The sequence below is a fragment of the Arachis ipaensis genome, chromosome B5 (genome assembly GCF_059453495.1).
Source record: "Arachis ipaensis isolate K30076 ecotype BB chromosome B5, ASM5945349v1, whole genome shotgun sequence".
NCBI classification, from domain to species: Eukaryota; Viridiplantae; Streptophyta; class Magnoliopsida; order Fabales; family Fabaceae; genus Arachis; species Arachis ipaensis.
This window is the reverse complement of record NC_142440.1, coordinates 99,998,790-100,019,105: the sequence shown is the minus strand read 5'-3', so window position 1 is coordinate 100,019,105 and position 20,316 is coordinate 99,998,790. Positions and strand designations below refer to the sequence as shown.

The 20,316-nt window shown below is 39.3% G+C and overlaps 1 pseudogene; it reads right to left on the bottom strand.

The window, feature by feature from the left end:
- Window positions 1-10,642, bottom strand: part of LOC148565146 (uncharacterized) — a 47,848-nt pseudogene extending 37,206 nt beyond the window's left edge.
- Between the last annotated feature and the right edge of the window lie 9,674 nt (window positions 10,643-20,316).

The window sequence follows — 20,316 nt, the reverse complement described above, 5'->3', positions numbered from 1 at the left end:
TGAGCATCAGTGGATAGGAGGGCCCACAGGAATAAAATCCTGGCCTAAGCGGCTAAACCAAGCTGTCCCTAACTATGTGCTTGTGGCGTAAAGCTGTCAAGTGAAAACTTGAGACTGAGCGGTTAAAGTCGTGGTCCAAAGCAAAAAGAGTGTGCTTAAGAGCTCTGGACACCTCTAATTGGGGACTCTAGCAAAGCTGAGTCACAATCTGAAAAAGTTCACCTAATTATGTGTCTGTGGCATCTATGTATCCGGTGGTAATACTGGAAAACAAAATGCTTAGGGTCACGGCCAAGACTCATAAAGTAGCTATGTTCAAGAATCAACATACTGAACTAGGAGAATCAATAACACTATTTGAATTCTGAGTTCCTATAGATGCCAATCATTCTGAACTTCAAGGGATAAAGTGAGATGCCAAAACTGTTCGGAAGCAAAAAGCTAAAAGCCTCGCTCATCTAATTAAGACTGATCTTCATAGATATTTTTTGAATTCATTGTATATTCTCTTCTTTTTATCCTATTTGATTTTCAGTTGCTTGGGGACAAGCAACAATTTAAGTTTGGTGTTGTGATGAGCGAATAATTTATACGCTTTTTGGCATTGTTTTTAGTATGTTTTTAGTATATTTTAGTTAGTTTTTATTATATTTTTATTAGTTTTTAATTAAAAATCACATTTCTGGACTTTACTATGAGTTTGTGTGTTTTTCTGTGATTTCAGGTCTTTTCTAGCTGAAATTGAGGGACCTGAGCAAAAATCTGATTCAGAGGCTAAAAAGGACTGCAGATGCTGTTGGATTCTGACCTCCCTGCACTCGAAGTGGATTTTCTGGAGCTACAGAGGCCCAATTAGTGCGCTCTTAATTGCGTTGAAAAGTAAACATCCTGGGCTTTGCAGAAATATATAATAGTCAATACTTTGCCCAAGATTTGATGGCCCAAACCGGCGTTCCAAGTCAGGATAGAAATTCTGGCGTCAAAACGCCAGAACTGGCATAAAAGCTGGAGTTAAATGCCCAAACTGGCACAAAAGTTGGAGTTTAACTCCAAGAAAAGTCTCTACACATGAAAGCTTCAATGCTCAGCCCAAGCACACACCAAGTGGGCCCGGAAGTGGATTCTGCATCATTTACTCATTTTTGTAAACCCTAGGCTACTAGTTCTCTATAAATAGGACCTTTTGCTATTGTATTTTTAATCTTGGATAGACTTTTACACAACTGATCATACTTTTGATCTCTTGATCACATTTGGGGGCTGGCCATTTGGCCATGCCTGGACCTTTTGTTCTTATGTATTTTCAACGGTGGAGTTTCTACACACCATAGATTAAGGTGTGGAGCTCTGCTGTTCTTCATGAATTAATGCAAAGTACTATTGTTTTTCTATTCAACTCAAGCCTATTTCTGTTCTAAGATATCCATTCGTTCTTCAACAATGATGAATGTGATGATCCGTGACACTCATCACCATTCTCACCTATGAACGCGTGCCTAATAACCACTTCCGTTCTACATGCAATCAAGCTTGAATGTGTATCTCTTGGGTTTCTAATCTAAGATTAAAACCTTCGTGGTATAGGCTAGAATCATTGGCGGTCATTCTTGAGATCCAGAAAGTCTAAACCTTGTCTGTGGTATTCTGAGTAGGATCTGAGAAGGGATGACTGTGACGAGCTTCAAACTCGCGAGTGTTGGGCGTAGTGACAGATGCAAAAGGATCAATGGATCCTATTCCAACATGATCGAGAACCGACAGATGATTAGCCGTGCGGTGACAGCGCATTTGGAACATTTTCACTGAGAGGACGGGAAGTAGCCATTGACAACGGTGCCCAACATAAAGCCTGCCATGGAAAGGAGTATGAATGATTGGAAGAAGGCAATAGGAAAGTAGAGGTTCAGAAGGACAAAGCATCTTCATACGCTTATCTGAAATTCCTACCAATGAATTACATAAGTATCTCTATCTTTATTTTATGTTTTATTCATATTTTAATTATCAATTCTCCATAACCATTTGAATCCGCCTGACTGAGATTTACAAGATGACCATAGCTTGCTTCAAGCTGACAGTCTCCGTGGGATCGACCCTTACTCACGTAAGGTTTATTACTTGGACGACCCAGTGCACTTGCTGGTTAGTTGTGCGGAGTTGTGATAAAGAGTTGAGATTACAATTGTGCGTACCTAGCTGTTGGCGCCATTGATGATTACAATTTCGTGCACCAAGCTCCATGCGCCCGCGTCACTTCTCACTGGTCATCTCCTTAATTTCTTGTGTTCCTTCCATTTTTGCAAGCTTCTTTTCTAATCTCCAAGTCATTCATGTCCTATAAAGCCTGAAACACTTAACACACAGATCACGGCATTTAATGGAATAAAGGAGAATTAAAATACAAAATTAAAAGTCTCTAGGAAGCAAGTTTTCAACCATAAAGTATTTTTAGGAAGGAATGATAAATGCATGCTTATTTAATGAATAAGTGGGTAAAGATTTGATAAAACCATACAATTAAACACAATATAAACCATAAAATAGTGGTTTATCAACCTCCCCACACTTAGATATTAGCATGTCCTCATGCTTAGTTGAAGGAGATAAAATAAATGAGTAGGAACATGTAAAACTCATGCAATGCAATGCAACCTATATATGTAAATGCAACTATATGATTTTTTTTCACCTGGTTAAAAGTGAATAAGCTCTTCAAGACAATCACAAATCAAATTCCACTAATTCAATTCTTATACAGTAAGAATAGATAAAAATGCAAGAAGGTAGCTCATGAAAGCAGGGAATATAGAATTTAAGAATTGAACCCTCATTGATGATGTATGTATGCTCTAATCTCTCTAGTGTATAGGGTAATCACTCTATCCTTCTCTAATCATGCTTTCTAATTTTTGTTCTTCACCTAACCAATCAACAACATTTAATATACCAATGCAAACATCATGAGGTCTTTTCAAGGTTGTAATGGGGCCAAGGTAAGGGTAAGGATACATATATGGTTAAGTAAGCTTTATAAATTGAATCTTTAATTATCCTGAGATTTAACCCACACATATGTACATTTTATATAACTTAAATCTCATACCTAGCTACCCAAAATTTCTCTTTCACATTCCTTACTCATGTATCAACTTTTCTTTTAATTTTATCATACATGCATTGATCTTTGAATTCTTAACTTAACATTAGGGTAATTTTGTCCCCTTAATTAATTATTGAATATTTTTGGATTTTTTTTATAAACATAAAAATAAACATAGCTTATTAATGCACATAGATGTTTAATTCTTATAGTTTCACATGAGCAGGTACCCAAATTCCCATTATATCATCATGACACATTCCCTTATTATCTTTTGTTCCCACAATTTTCCCATACTTAATTAACACACAATTCTATCTTAAGCTAACCAAAGATTCAATTGGGATATAAAATTGTTTTTCTGCTTAAGTCTAGTAATGTGGTAAAATAAAGAACAATTGGGATTTAAAAGCTCAAAGTGGCTAACAAAGGTAATTGCAAGGGTAGGCTTAATTTGGATAAGTGAGCTAAACAAAAAATGGCCTCAATCATATGCAAGCATATAGATATATTAAACATTGGACATATAGGATGAAACAAAATACATATTACAATCATAGAGAAGTAAACACACAAGAACAAAATAATCATGGTTAAATAATGTAACCATGTGTAAAGGCTCAAATCTCACAGGTTGTGTGTTCTTTAGCTCAAAAACCATGTTCCAAATATAACTTCAAGCAAATTTAACACAAAAGTTTAAATTAAAATTAGTGAAATTTTGTTCTAAAAATAGGGTCTTAGAAGAAACTTATTGTCTTTTCAATCAAGTAGAACATGCATGCAACTAATCTATTACTATGCAATTTATCCTATTCTACAAAATAAAAACTAACTAAATATCCTATTTTATTGGTGTTAGGGAAGAGAAATTACCTCCGGAAGTCAATTACTGACCGACCTCCCCACACTTAAGGCTTTGCACCGTCCTCGGTGCCATCTGTCAGGAACAAAGGTGGGCTAGTAGCAGTATCTCCACAGTCGGGGTCGTCATGGCTCCCTGTGCTGGTAAAGGAAGTGGAGTCCGGGGTGTCTGAGTCTCTGTATTTTCCCTTAAGTAGCTCCTTGAGGTATGTGAATCGGCGCTCGTTACGGCGCTCTCTTAGCTTTGCTTTGTGTTCCTGCCAATCCAACTTTTCAAGTATCTGATGGAGCAGTTGAGTTGTTGTAGGTGCTTGTGGTGTTGAAGGAGGAATCTCTTCAGCCGGTTCAGTAGGCTGGCTGGTAGTGGATGCTGGAGGTCTGATATATTTCCCGTTAGGGACATACTGATCTTCCCGTGGAAGCATGGCTTTGGTGTCCCCAGCTCTGTAGGAGACTCCGGTGGCTGAGACGAGATCTGAAACCAAGGCGGGAAAATGTAAGTTGCCCGCAATCTGTACGTGTCCCATAGCACTCCGGATGTGTCTTGGTAGGTTCAGAGGCTGGTCTGTAAGGATGCACCATAGTAGAACGGCCATGTCTGCAGTGAAGGAGGACTCGTAGGTGATCGAAAAGACGTAATGGGATATAATCTGTGCCCATACTCGAGCCTCCAAGGTAAGTGCGTAAGCTGATATTCCCTTAGGATGGGAACGATGGTATCTGTAGATCCATCTGCTGCCAGGTAGTGCGATAACTCTGAGAACAGCATCCCAGTCAAATTGGTACATCTGGCGCTTGAGTGCGGCTTCTTGAAATACGTCCAGTCCTTCTGGAGTAGGGGGAAGATCTAAAGTTCGTTGAATGGCTTCTTCTGTAATGGGGACTTGCTTCTGACGGACATAGACAGACGGCAGGGTCGGCAGGTGGAAGTTGGAGTAGAACTCGACAACCCAGGAAAGATTGACCTGCCATGGCTGTCTCTATAGGAAGCCCCATTGTCTTTGCGCAATTTGTGGCTCAACAAATGCAGCAATATGGTTTGGGAGGATAAAAAGGTATTCGTTGTTGTAACTCCTTTCTGCCAGGATGGGGAACATCTGCTCACAGTAGCGATTGGTAAATCGCGCAGTGTCCTTTGCTGGGAAGGCTTTTTCTTTATCATCAACCTTGATAATCCTCTTAATTCTTTTTGTTGAGGGTTTAACTGCAGTCGAAGAAGGCTCTGCCACTAATGCTCGTTTTGTTCTTCTCCTTGCTGTTGATTTAGGAGCAGATTTCTCCTTTCCTTTCTTGGTGGCCATCCTGAAAGGGGGAAAAGAGAAAGTATGTCAAAATGTCAAGGGATAGAGCAAGGAAGAGAACGGGAAAGGTGGTAATCAATGCACATTAAAAAAATGAATGATGTTAACACATGGTCATGACAACATGTGGAAAATCAACAATGGAAATATAACGAGTGCATATGAGGACAATTAAATGCAAGGTGTTTATTGGCATGCAGGCAAAGGCATGAGTAGCATAGATCAAGCATTCAATGTCCAAGTTAGATTACCAAGTCTTTCATACTAACAATCTGTTTGTAATGACAATTATATTAAATTAATAGGATATGAAAAAGGATTTTGTGAAAAGCAAGCATTTAGAGTAGGAAAATAAAAGGATTCAAAAATAGTGCACAATGCCATATGGGCTTTTTCACAAACACATAGCATGCATGGTAGGTAAGCTATTCAAAATAAGAAATTGAACATGCAAGCAACCCTTTAAAAATTGATAGATAATTGCCAAACAATGTTGCAACAATCCACAAGCAAACATAAGGAATAATAACAACCCGTACTAAATATCTAACACCAATTAAAAGAGAAAAAGAAAGAAAAAGAAAACATGAATAATGAAAATAAAAAGAAAAAGAAAAGAAGAAGAAAACATAAATTAAGAAGAATAGAAAAGTAAGGAGGAGGGAAGAAAAGAAAAACCTTGTTAATGGGGATGGGAGAGAGAAAGTAGAAAGGGAGAAAGAAGGAAGAAGAAAGAAAGGGGAAGAAAATAATGAGGAGGGAAAAGAAAAAGTAGGATTTGGGGAAGAGAAAGATAAGATATTTGGAAAATTAGGATAAACTGTGCTGCGCAAGCGATGCGGACACATGGGGGACGCATTCGCGCGACTTGCGCTTAAATTAATCGACGCGGTCGCATCGGTCACACGGACGCTTGACGCGTTTTGCGCTACTGGAACGAGGGCAGCCTCGCGCTCACACAACTCTCTATTTAAAACTTAGTATTGCCAAAATTCAGGGTGACGCGGTCGCGTGATCGACGCGATCGCGTGAGTGGCTATTTTAGGGGTATGACGCAGACGTGTGAGTCATGCGTCCGTGTGGTAAGGCTTGTGCGTTCAGCACCAGTCCAGCACCATTCTAGCACAACTTTCGGTCGTGCACCCTTTCTTACGTCGATTTCCAGGCCACGCGGCCGCGTGAGTGACGCGGACGCGTGGGAGGCATTTTTCCCATGTGACATGGACGCGTCGGTGACGCGGTCGTGTGAGGCGATTTCTGCCAGGGGCACGCCTCCAGCCACACTCCCGCGTGACTTTCTGTTCGATTTCTTATTCTCATTGAGCCACCTGCAACGCGGACGCGTCGGCGACACTGTCGCATCGCGGCTCTCCCTCTTTTTTTTTTAAATAAAAATATGCAAATGCAGATGCAAACTAAATGTACTAATAAAGAGAAGAATTATTGAATAATAAAACTAAGAATAAAGAAAGGAACGATCATACCATGGTGGGTTGTCTCCCACCTAGCACTTTGCTTTAACGTCCGTAAGTTGGACGCTCCACTAGCTCAGTCTTCTGCTGTGAGTGGATCTTTCAAGAGGAAGATATCTAACTCCTTGTTTTTTCGTCACCTTCTCACCATGATATAGCTTCAAACGATGTCCATTAACTCTGATGAGTTCAGAGCTTGAAGGGTGACTTAGGTGAAAAACTCCGTACGGCTCAGCCTTCTCTACTCGATACGGACCTTCCCATCTTGATCTCAACTTGTCTGGCATGAGCCTCAGTCTGGATTTGTAAAGGAAGACTAAGTCCGCAGGTTGGAACTCTTTCCTCTTGATGTGCTGATCATGTACAGCCTTCATCTTTTCCTTGTACAGTCTTGAGTTCTCATAAGCTTCCAGGCGAAGGCTTTCCAATTCTTGCAGTTGCAACTTCCTTTCAGCTCCGGCTTTCTCAAATCCCATGTTGCACTATTTTACTGCCCAAAAGGCTTTGTGCTCTACTTCAACTGGGAGATGACAGGCTTTTCCATAAACTAAGCGAAAGGGACTCATCCCAATGGGTGTCTTGTATGCTGTTCTGTATGCCCATAGTGTATCTTGCAGCCTGGTGCTCCAGTCTCTTCTATGAGGTTTGACTATCTTCTGTAATATGCGCTTTATCTCTCTGTTAGACACCTCGGCTTGCCCATTAGTCTGAGGATGGTAGGCTGTTGCTACTTTATGAATTATCCCATGCTTCTTCAGTAATCCTGTTAGTCTCCTGTTACAAAAATGGGTGCCTTGATCGCTCACGATTGCTCGTGGTGATCCAAAGCGACAAATAATGTGGTTTCTAACAATGGAAACAACAGTGTTAGCATCATCAGTGCGGGTAGAAATTGCTTCCACCCATTTAGAAACGTAATCCACAGCTAACAATATATAAAAATAACCATTAGAATTTGGAAACAGACCCATGAAGTCAATGCCCCAAATATCAAAAATTTCATAGAAAAGCATAATTTGTTGAGGCATCTCATCTTTCTTGGATATATTACCAAATTTTTGGCATGGGAAACAAGATTTACAAAATTCAGCAGCGTCTCTAAAAAGAGTAGGCCACCAGAATCCATAGTCTAAGATTTTTCTAGCTGTTCTTTGAGGGCCAAAATGTCCTCCACCCTCAGATGAGTGACAGGCCTCTAAGATGGACTGGAATTCTGATTGAGGCACACACCTTCTAATTACCTGGTCAGCGCCACATCTCCATAAATATGGGTTATCCCATATATAATATTTAGACTCACTTTTCAGCTTGTCTCTTTGATGCTTAGTAAAGTTTGGAGGAAAAGTGCGGTTAACTAGATAATTAGCTACAGGTGCATACCAAGGGACTACCTCAGATACTGCTTGCAGGTTATCAAAAGGGAAATTATCAGCTATAGGAGTGGAGTCATCCTTAATGTGCTCAAGGCGACTCAAGTGGTCTGCCACTAAGTTCTGGTTTCCACTCCTATCCTTTATTTCTAAATCAAATTCTTGTAGTAGCAGTATCCAACGTATAAGCTTTGGTTTGGATTCCTTTTTAGCTAATAAATACTTTAGAGCTGCATGGTCTGAATACACTACTACTTTAGTACCAAGTAAATAGGCTCAGAATTTATCCAAAGCAAAAACAATAGCAAGAAGCTCTTTCTCAGTAGTAGTGTAATCAGACTGAGCGGCGTCTAAAGTCTTAGACGCATAAGCAATTACAAATGGGTCCTTACCTTCACGCTGAGCCAGCGCTGCTCCTATTGCATGGTTGGAAGCATCGCACATGATTTCAAATGGCTGGCTCCAGTCTGGTCCTCTCACAATTGGAGCTTGAGTCAGGGCAGTCTTCAGTTTATCAAACGTTTGTTTACAATCCTCACTGAACTCAAACTCAATATCTTTCTGTAGTAATCTGGATAAGGGAAGCGCTACCTTACTGAAGTTCTTAATGAATCTCCGGTAAAAACCTGCATGGCCAAGGAACGAACGGACTTCCCTCACAGAGGAGGGGTAAGGTAAACTAGAAATAACATCCACCTTTGCTGGATCTACAGAAATGCCAGTATTAGATACAACATGTCCTAGTACAATCCCTTGTTTAACCATAAAGTGACATTTTTCAAAATTCAATACAAGGTTTGTACTGACACATCTATCTAATACTCGAGATAAACTATCTATGCAAAGGCTAAAGGAATCACCATAAACGTTAAAATCATCCATAAAAACCTCCATACAGTCCTCAATAAGGTCAGAGAAAAGACTCATCATGCACCTTTGGAAAGTAGCTAGTGCATTGCACAAGCCAAAGGGCATTCTTTTATAAGCATAAGTCCCAAAAGGACAGGTGAAAGTAGTCTTTTCCTGATCTTCAGGAGCTATATGAATCTGGAAATAACCTGTGTAACCATCTAAAAAGCAATAATGCGATTTACCTGATAGGCGATCTAGCATTTGATCAATGAATGGAAGAGGGTAGTGATCTTTACAAGTGGCCTGGTTTAGGCGCCTGTAATCAATGCAGACCCTCCAGGCGTTCTGTACTCTAGTTGCAATGAGCTCTCCATGCTCATTTTTCACTGTAGTGACTCCAGACTTCTTGGGCACCACTTGTACTGGGCTTACCCATTCAATGTCTAAGATGGGATAGATGATATCTGCCTCTAGTAGTCTGGTCACTTCCTTTTTGACAACCTCCAAGATAGTGGGATTCAGTCTTCTCTGGGGTTGACGAACAGGCCTAGCTCCCTCTTCTAAAAATATTCTGTGCTCACAAACTTGAGGGTTGATGCCTATTATGTCTGCCAAACTCCACCCAATTGCCTTCTTGTGCCTCCTCAGCACACTAAGTAACTGCTCTTCTTGTTGAGAAGTGAGTTCCCGTGCAATGATAACTGGAAATTTCTGCTTGTCCTCAAGGAAAGCATATTTGAGGTGTGGAGGGAGGGGTTTTAGTTCTAACTTCTACTCATGGCTAGGCTCTGGATTGTCTGGAGTTGATGACAATGGTAAAGTACTTTCATTGTCCTCAGAAAGTGTCCCCACACTCGGACCTTGTCCTATGTACTTCTCTTCTAACTCCTCTTGGTAAATTTCAGCTACGGTTTCATCTATGATGTCACACTGGAGGATAGAATGATCTTCTGGAGGGTGCTTCATAATTCCATTCAGATTGAAGCTTACTACTCGGCCGTCTATTTCAAAAGAGTATGTTCCTGAAAAAGCATCTAATTTGAACTTCGAGGTCTTCAGGAATGGTCTTCCGAGTAGGATTGATGATGGCTTCTCTGAGTCATTTTGGGGCATTTCCAGGATGTAAAAATCAATGGAAAATGTGAGCCCCTTAATGCCCACTAATACATCTTCAGCAACTCCAGCCACTATAATAATGCTTTTATCTGCTAACATAAAACAAGCTGCCGACCTTTTTAAGGGAGGGAGCCTCAAAATATCATATATAGACAAAGGCATTATAGTCACACATGCTCCTAAATCACACATGCGGTCAGAAAATACCACACCACCAATAGTACAATTAACCATACATGGACCTGGATCACTACACTTTTCAGGTATACCTCCCATTAAAGCAGATATAGAACTACCTAAAGGAATAATCTCTAATTCATTAATTTTGTCTTTATGTATACATAAATTTTTTAGAAACTTTGCGTATTTAGGTACCTATTGAATAACATCAAAAAGGGGAACAGTTACCTCAACCTTTTTGAATATTTCTACCATTTTGGGATCAGGTTCCAATTGCTTCCTGGGCTTCCTTGCAAGTTGCGGAAAGGGAATAAGAATGGCGTTTTCTACAGTGTCTGCGCCCTTCGGTGCTTCTTCCTGTGATTGAGCTTATTCTTCTTCAGCCATGTCCTGTATGTCCTCTTCCTCCTCAACATCTTCTATTTCCACTACCTCTTCAGCTGAGGCGTGTTCTGGTGGACTTGGCTCCTCCTGATTCCTCTCTTGCAATGTGGTTCTGGACCTTAGGGTGATGGCATTAATGCCACCCTTTGGATTGGGTAATGGTTGAGAGGGGATTCCACTGGAGCTCAAAGGCTGGTTATTGGAGTTATTCATTGATCCAATCTGTGAGACAAGAGCTTGCAAGGTAGAGTTCAGACCATTTAGAGTAGAAGTAAGGTTATTTTCCATGGCCTGTTGTCTCCGATCAATAGATTGTAGTAACTCATCATTAGAAGATGAAGAAGGACAAGTGATCTGAGAGGTTTGCTGTTGGTTGTGCTGTGATCCTTGAAATTGCCTTAGGTAAGGTGCTCTGTAAGGCTGGTTCTGGTTCTGCTGCCTGTTGTTGTTATTATTCTACCTCTGATTTTCCTTATTGTCTCTGCCTCCTCTGTTATTGTTGTCCTTCTAATTCTGGTTAGAATTATCTCTCCAATTTTGGTTAGAATTGTCCTGCCATCCATGGCTGTAATTGCCACCTTGATTGTACCCTTGGTTGGGGCGGTCATAGAAGTTATGAGTGGCTGTCACGGTGTTATCTTTCTGCTGGAGCTGCGGATATTCATCAGTATAATGGCTATAATCAGCACAGATTCTGCACACTCTCTATGGGACTAACTGTTCACTTTGCTGTGGTAGAGAAGGTTGAGCTTGCTGAGCTTGTTGTTGATTCAATTGCATCTGCTTCAGTAAGTTAGTCATTTCACAGATACTCTGAGTTAGAGCAGAAGTCTCTTTGCTAGAGGATACTTCTGCAACAGCTTTTGAACGGCCTTGTTTCTGCCTGTGATTCCGAGTAGAATCAGCTAAGTCGCTGATCAATTACCATACCTCATCAGTGGTCTTGTACTTTTTCATAGACCCATTGCTAGCACTTTCCAATGTGGTCTTATCTTGGGGCCTCATGCCCTGTGTGACGTAGCCGAGCAACACTATCTTGTCAATCATATGGTGGGGGCATGCTTCCAGAAGGTTGTTGAAGTGCTCCCAATATTCATAGAGAGTCTCGGATTCGTCTTGAACAATCATGGAAATGTCTTTCTGTAGTTTCTCAATAACTTCAGCTGGGAAGAATTTTTCCAAAAATTCTCTTCTGAGCGTATCCCAGTCAGAAACAGTTACTGCGGGTTGAGTGTAGTACCACTCTCTTGCCTTTCCCTCAAGAGAGAATGGGAAGGCTTTTAACAAAATTGAAGTTTCATCTGCACCATCACGCCTGACAGTAGAACAGGCTGCTTGCAAATCTCTCAGGTGCTTGATAGGCTCTTGAGCATGTAAGCCATGAAACTTAGGCATCAAATTGAGCAGTGCAGTCTTTATTTCAAAGTCTGTAGCCACTGCTGGGTGATGCGCTTGAAACGGTTGCATTATAAAATCAGGGGCTCCAGCCTCCTGGATAGTAATTCTCCTAGGTGCTGCCAGGTCACCTACACGTAAATCAACCGAATCAGCAGAAAGGGAGCTTGTTTCTTCCTCAAGTGACATTTCAGATTCACCCTCAGAGAGGACTAACCGACGCCGAGCTTGCCTTATTCGTGAGATAGTTCTTTCAATCTCAGGATCAAATACTGGCAAGCTTGGATCAGGAAGTGAACGCGTCATTTAACGAAAGAAACATGTAGCTCATAGTAGCAAAAATAAAATAAAATGCAAATAAATAAATTCTAATTAATAACTTAGCACTCTATTGCAACTCCCCGGCAACGGCGCCAAAAATTGACGTGGCGGAAATTGGCGAGTTAAGAAATTATTATAAGAGATACGTTGCAAGTACAGTTCTTAACCAACCGAAAATCCACTTATCAATTTAGAAGGGTTGTCACAAAATTAAAATTTAAATTAAAATACTGGGAGTATGAATCCCAGGTCGTCTCCCAACGAGTTGCAGAAAGGTGTGCTATTTTATTAATCAGATGTTTTCTAAAATGGTTTGAGTTGATAAACAGGAAATTAAATCAGAGAAATTATGTAATTTTAATTAAAACCTTGACTAGGAGTAGATTAGTTGGAAGCCCTATTCTTGTTGGAGTACTTTCAAGATTAATTGATAATTGAAGGTTGTTCTGCTTAGTTACCCTTTACTAGGTAGAGGAAAGTCAAGCAAGTTGGAAAGCTATTTCTAATCACAAGTCCTAATCCTCTCCCTTGAGAAGGACTAGTGTCAATGATTATAGGGCGATCCAACAATAAACCCAATTACAATTTTTCTCTTGAGTAACCCAACTCAAGGTTTTCTTTCAATCATCTCCCAATCAAGTTATGGAACTACTTGCTCATTATGAATGTAAATTTCACAAAATAAGGAAGAGAAATACTCAAAGACATAATAAATAATAATCAAAAGGATCAATTAAAATAAAAATAATTCTTGTATAAATAAATTCTAGAAATAATCCAAGAGTATCTCTGAGTAAATAAGGAACATGAAAGAGTAAGTGACAAGTAAGGAAACAAACTAGAATGACGAAGTCTTGACGGACGTAATAACTCTTCTCAATGTTCCAATCCAAAAAGCAATAAAATCAAATCCTAAGAACTTCAATGTGTAGAGAGAAAACCTAGAGGAGAGGAAAAATCAGATCTAAAACTAAAAATTATGCGGAATGAATGTTCTCCCTGGTCTCTGCATGTTTCCTGGCTCTAATCTGCTTTTCTGGGCCAAAAACTGGGTCAAAACAGGGCCCAAAATTGCCCCCAGTGAATTCTGCAGATTCTGCAGATCGCGCATGTCACGCGATCGTGTCATCCAGGCGTTCACGTCATCCAGCATTTTGCCTTGCCACGCGTGCGCGTCGTCCACGCCTTCGCGTTATTGGTGCAGTTTCCAATCCACGCGGTCGCATGAGCCATGCGCCCGCGTCACTTCTCGCTGGTTATCTCCTTAATTTCTTTTGTTCCTTCCATTTTTGCATGCTTCTTTTCTAATCTCTAAGTCATTCATGCCCTATAAAGCCTGAAACACTTAACACACAGATCACGGCATCGAATGGAATACAGGAGAATTAAAATACAAAATTAAAAGTCTCTAGGAAGCAAATTTTCAACCATAAAGTATTTTTAGGAAGGAATGATAAATGCATGCTTATTTAATGAATAAGTGGGTAAAGATTTGATAAAACCACACAATTAAACACAATATAAACCATAAAATAGTGGTTTATCAGTGTTCCATGTTGAAACTCAATACTCTGTTGACCCTACGTCGTAAGAGTGACCGGGCACGTACAAATTCCCGAGAATGGATATCCCCCATTGAGTGATATATAAATGAATGAATGATCATATAAATGACGAATGAATGAGAAATCCATGCATAGACTCATGGTGATGTGCGACGAGGGACAGTCTAAGGTTTTTGGACTTGTTGGGTTGGCTGGATAACTGACAGATGAGCCTCATCTGCCATAGGACAGGCATGCATCATATGCATTCTGTTTATTTTGTATGCTATGCATTACTTGGGATTGCCTAACTGAATACATATTATGCTATTTGCTATGTTTGCTACTTGCACTACCTGTTTTCTACTTGTGCTTGAATTTGTTTGGTTGTCTGTCTCTGCTAAGTCATTGGTGATGAAGGAATGGAGGAAGGGTGGACTGGTTTTGTGATAAAGTTAGGTTTAAGTAAGTTTAGGATTCCTTAGAATACCTACCCTTTTTATGGCTTCGGTTTAGCATTTAAGTTTTATAACTGAGTGTCAGCATTCTAGGATTGCCTCTCGCATTCCCAAGACCTTATATATTATGTGCGTGGTACCTTTACCATGCTGAGAACCTCCGGTTCTTACCCCATACTGTGTTGCTATTTTCAGATGCAGGTCGAGAGGCTCCTCGCTAGGCGTCGGATCCCCGAAGCAGAGTAGTCTCTGGGTTCTTTTGATTAACTGTTTATGTATATATGTACTTAGCTTTCTCTCTAAGAAACTTGTTTAAATTATTCCTCTTAGATGTTTAAGGAGAGTTAAGATTTTATTTTTGTATTTTGGGCATTTTGGGATACTTGTATATGTTTGTAAATATTCTCCGGCCAGCCTTGGCTTCGCAGGCTGAGCCAGGAGCTAGTTATGATGTATTCTTGGCTATCTATCCACTCTTTCACTTATTCATATCTATGATCTTTAGGTTTCTTCACACGCAAGTTATTTCCGTTTCTGGAGCGTTGCGCTTTTTATTTTGCAATTTTGCTTTACCCATTTTTCAAGGCTCCTAGTATACTATATCCTTTGTTATGTATTATAATATATATTTTATCTTAGAGCGTAATACCACACCACCTCTGTTTTACATCCTAGGTGTAAAGCTCTGTGTGATAGGGTGTTACATTATAGTATTAGAGCAGTTCGTTCCTATTGAGCCTGAGGATGGACTGACTATGCTTCTGTGCATTCTCTGTGTGTGACTATGTGCTACCTAGGGTATCCGACTGATATGTGTAGCATACATGTTTGTGAGCATGCATTTGGGACTCTAAAGCACTAAACTTGAGATATTGAGACTGATAACCTTAATATCAATTGTTTGGTGTGAATAGGGACCAAATGTCGTCTCGCGGATCTGAGCGAAGTACCTGGAGGGAAAATCTTAGGACTGAACCGATGCAAAGACCTCGAGATGGATCCTCGGGTGCTGGTGCAAGCAACGTAGGTCAATACTATAGGCCTATGACCCTTACTGATTTCCTCAAGAGTGGTCCACCTCAATTTAATGGAAATGCCAATGTGTTGGAGGCTAATCGATGGTTTGGAGACGTGGAGAGATTTTTGTACACTCAGCACATTCCTGAAGTACAGTCGGTGGAAATAGTGACCTACATGTTGAAAGGAGATGCTCATAATTGGTGGTAGGAGTTATGTCATACCTTGCAGGTGGAGTTAACAGATGTCCCTTGGAGTAGATTCAAGACAGAATTTTACGGGAGATATTTCTTGCATGCACTTCGCACAGCAAAGGAGTTGGAGTTAACGCAGCTGAAGCAAAAGAATATGTCTGTTGCTGACTATACCTGTGAATTCGACAACCTGTTCCGTTTCTCAATAGTTTGTCAAGGAAATCCAGCCGACTATGAGGAGTGGATGTGTGCTCAGTATGAGAAAGGACTTAGGAGAGATATCTTTAACTACGTGTATCCACAAAGGCTAAAAAATTTCACTGAATTGGTTAAGAAGAGCCAATTAGCGGAAGATTACTCCCTAAAGTGGACAATGCTACAGGAAGGCTATGGAGAGACTGCTCCAGACGAGCCGCATAGGGCTGGGCTAGGTGTATGCTACAAGTGCGGGAAGCTGGGGCATATAGCTCGAAACTGTCCACACAGGAAACGCTGGGATGCAGCTGAATCTGATTCTCAGACACGAGGTAACCATGAAATACCAGTTGAATTTCGAACTTCCTTGGATATCATTTGTAACAACCCCATTTTTCGAGTACGCGAGATCTTTTTTGAAAGTACGGATTTCTCCGGAAGATCAGTAAGGGGAGAACCTCTGCTATATCATCGAGCATCTCAATCCTCAATGTCATTATATTATCTTTAACTCAGGACCTTAGTTGAGACAAGCCCACAACGCAATCGCGAAGAACCTAGTTTTTTAACCGTATCGGTTAGGAGTTTTTATTCTAGTTTTCGTAAATAGTCTCAGTTTGATGAACTGGACCCAATTAATGAGGGAAGAGAGATAATAGTATAATATTATCATTATATTAGTATTAGAAGCTTCTTGAATGACATTATAAGATTACCAGGTCTGTTTTAGTTAAAAACAGGACATCGGTTTAACCGGGTTCACAGTTTACTGGTGCAGTGATGAGCGGATAATTTATACGCTTTTTGGCATTGTTTTTAGTATGTTTTTAGTAGGATCTAGTTACTTTTAGGGATGTTTTCATTAGTTTTTATGTTAAATTCACATTTCTGGACTTTACTATGAGTTTGTGTGTTTTTCTGTGATTTCAGGTATTTTCTGGCTGAAATTGAGGGACTTGAGCAGAAATCAGATTCAGAGGTTGAAGAAGGACTGCTGATGCTATTGGATTCTGACCTCCCTGCACTCAAAGTGGATTTTCTGGAGATATAGAAGTCGAAATGGCGCGCTTCCAATTTCGTTCGAAAGTAGACATCCAGGGCTTTCCAGCAATGTATAATAGTCCATACTTTGGCCAAGAATTGACGACGTAAACTGGCGTTCAACGCCAGCCTTCTGCCCAAATCTGGCATTCAGCGCCAGAAAAGGATCCAAAACCAGAGTTGAACGCCCAAACTGGCACAGAAACTGGCGTTCAACTCCACAAATGGCCTCTGCACGTGGAACACTTAAGCTCAGCCCAAACGCACACCAAGTGGGCCCCGGAAGTGGATTTATGCATCAATTACTTACTCATGTAAACCCTAGTGACTAGTTTATTATAAATAGGACCTCTTACTATTGTATTAGACGTCTTTTTGACCATCTTTTGATCATCATAGGATCTTAGGATCATCTTTGAACGCATTGTTCATAGACCATAGGGGGCTGGCCACACGGCCATGCCTGGACCTTCACTTATGTATTTTCATACGGTAGAGTTTCTACACTCCATAGATTAAGGTGTGGAGCTCTGCTGTTCCTCAAAGATTAATGCAAAGTACTACTGTTTTCTATTCAACTCTTCTTATTTCGCTTCTAAGATATCCATTCGCACCCAAGAACGTGATGAAGGTGATGATTATGTGTGACACTCATCATCCTTCTCCCTTATGAACGCGTGCCTGACAAACACTTCTGTTCTACATGAATTAAGCTAGAATGAGTATCTCTTAGATCTCCTAACCAGAATCTTCGTGGCGTAAGCTAGAATGATGGCGGCATTCAAGAGAATCCGGAAGGTCTAAACCTTGTCCGTGGTATTCTGAGTAGGATTCAATGATTGAATGACTGTGACGAGCTTCAAACTCGCGAGTGCTGGGCGTTAGTGACAGACGCAAAAGGAGGGTGAATCCTATTCCAGCATGATCGAGAACCGACAGATGAATAGCCGTGCCGTGACAGGGTGCGTGAGCATATTATTCACTGAGAGGAGGGGATGTAGCCACTGACAACGGTGATGCCCTTGCATACAGCCAGCCATGGAAAGGAGTAAGACTGATTGGATGAAGATAGCAGGAAAGCAGAGGTTCAGAGGAACGACAAGCATCTCCATTCGCTTATCTGAAATTCTTACCAATGATTTACATAAGTATTCCTATCCCTATTTTGTTATATGATATTCGAAAACACCATTATCACTTTATATCTGCCTGACTGAGATTTACAAGGTGACCATAGCTTGCTTCATACCAACAATCTCCGTGGGATTCGACCCTTACTCACGTAAGGTATTACTTGGACGACCCAGTGCACTTGCTGGTTAGTTGTATCGAAGTTGTGACAATTATGAATTAAGATCAGAGCACCAAGCTTTGGAGCCATTACCAGGATTTGTTCGAGCCTGGAGATCACAATTTCGTGCACCAAGTTTTTGGCGCCGTTGCCGGGGATTGTTTGAGTTTGGACAACTGACGGTTCATCTTGTTGCTCAGATTAGGTAACTTTCTTTTTATTTTATTTTCAAAAATCTTTCAAAAATATTTTCAAAAATTTCTCATATGTTTTCGAAAAAAAAATAAAATAAAAATGTTTTCAAAAATTTATTCAAAATTTTTAAAGAATGAATTCTAGTGTTTCATGAAGCATGTGAAGCCTGGCTGGCTGTAGAGCCATGTCTAAATTCTTTTGGACTGAGGCTTCCAAACCATCAGAGGCAAGTTACATGCTTGGTAAATGATGAGTAGCAATTTGTTATCAAGATCAATATACTCTGGTGTTAAATGCTGAAGCTTGGCTAGCCATTGGCCATGTCTAGTGTTTTGGACTGGAGCTTTCATTGAAAGCTTGGCTGGCTAGTAAGCCATGTCTAATTCCTGGACTGAAGCTTTAGACTAACATGGCAAGATTCCTGGAATTCATACTAAAAATTTTGGAATCCTTATTTTCCTTTTTCAAAATAATTTTTCGAAAAATATAAAATAAAAATCCAAAAAAAATTTAGAAAATCACAAAAATCAAAAAAATATTTCATGTTTCTTGTTTGAGTCTTGAGTCATATCATAAGTTTGGTGTCACTTGCATATGCATCTAGCATTTTTCGAAAATTTCATGCATTCATAGTGTTCTTCATGATCTTCAAGTTGTTCTTGGTAAGTCCTCTTGTTTGATCTTGATGATTTTTTGTTTTGTGTTGTATGTTGTTTTTCATATGCATTCTTGAATTCTTAGTGCGTAAGCATTAAAGAATTCTAAGTTTGGTGTCTTGCATGTTTTCTTTGCATTAAAAATTTTTTCAAAAATATGTTCTTGATGTTCATCATGACATTCAAAGTATTCTTGGTGTTCATCTTGACATTCATAGCATTCTTGCATGCATTCATTGTTTTGATCTAAAAATTTCATGCATTGCATATTTTTCATGTTTTCATAAAAAATTCAAAAAAAAAATCAAAAAAATATCTTTCCCTTTTTCTCTCATCAAATTCGAAAATTGAGTTGACTTTTTAAAAAATTTTTAAAAAAAATCAAAGTTGTTTCTTATGAGTCAAATCAAATTTTCAATTTGAAAATCTTATCTTTTTCAAAATCTTTTTCAAAAATCAAATCTTTTTCAAATTTCTTAGTTATTTTCGAAAATTCCAAAAATATTTTTCAAAAATCTTTTTCTTATTTTTATACCAAATTTTCGAAAATAACATAAACAATTAATGTTTTGATTCAAAAATTTGAAGTTTGTTACTTGCTTGTTAAGAAAGATTCAAACTTTAAGTTCTAGAATCATATCTTGTGATTTCTTATGAATCAAGTCATTAATTGTGATTTTAAAAATCAAATCTTTTTCAAAACTAATCCTATCATATCTTTTCAAAATATCTTCTTATCTTATCTTGTTCAAAAATATCTTTTCAAAATATCTTTTCTAACTTCCTAACTTCTTATCTTTTCAAAATTTGTTTCAACTAACTAACTAACTTTTTGTTTGTTTCTTAACTTTTTCAAAACTACCTAACTAACTCTCTCTCTCTAATTTTCGAAAATATCTCCCCCTTTTTCAAAAATTTCTTTTTAATTAACTAATTATTTTTATTTTTATTTTTATTTCAAAAAAAATTTTCGAAAAATACTAACAAATTTTCAAAAACCAATTTTCAAAAATCACTAACTCCTTTTCAAAATAATTTTCGAAAATTATACCTCCCCCATCCTATTCTATTTATTCATTCATATCCTAACATCTCATCTCACATCTCTTCCATCAGTACAGTTGCATTTCTTCCTTTACATCACATTCTTTGTCTCCCCCTCTTTTCTTCCACTCACAAAGGGATCCCTATACTGTGGTATAAAGGATTTCTATTATTATTATTATTTTTCTGTGCCTTCTTCTTTGTCATATGAGCAGGAGCAAGGATAAGAACATTCTTGTGGAAGCAGATCCAGAACCTGAAAGGACTCTGAAGAGAAAATTAAGAGAAGCTAAAATACAGCAATCCAGAGATAACCTTTCAGAAAT